This window comes from Gekko japonicus, unplaced genomic scaffold, assembly GCF_001447785.1.
Source record: "Gekko japonicus isolate JY-2015 unplaced genomic scaffold, Gekko_japonicus_V1.1 scaffold6291, whole genome shotgun sequence".
In the NCBI taxonomy this organism is placed as follows: domain Eukaryota; kingdom Metazoa; phylum Chordata; class Lepidosauria; order Squamata; family Gekkonidae; genus Gekko; species Gekko japonicus.
Window position 1 is genome coordinate 11,383 of NW_015173888.1, and position 319 is coordinate 11,701.

The window sequence follows — 319 nt, forward strand, 5'->3', positions numbered from 1 at the left end:
GTCTTGGTTTGTAGCAAGGGGATTATCTATCTATCTATCATCTATCTATCTATCTATCTATCTATCTATCTATCTATCTATCTATCTATCTATCTATCTATCTATCTATCATCTATCTATCGATCATCTATCTATCTATCTATCTATCTATCTATCTATCTATCTATCTATCTATCATCTATCTATCTATCATCTCTCTATCTCTCTATCTCTATCATCCATCTCTCTCTCTCTCTCTCTCTCTCTCTCATCTATCTATCTATCATCTATCTATCTATCATCTATCTATCTATCTATCTATCTATCTATCTATCTATCT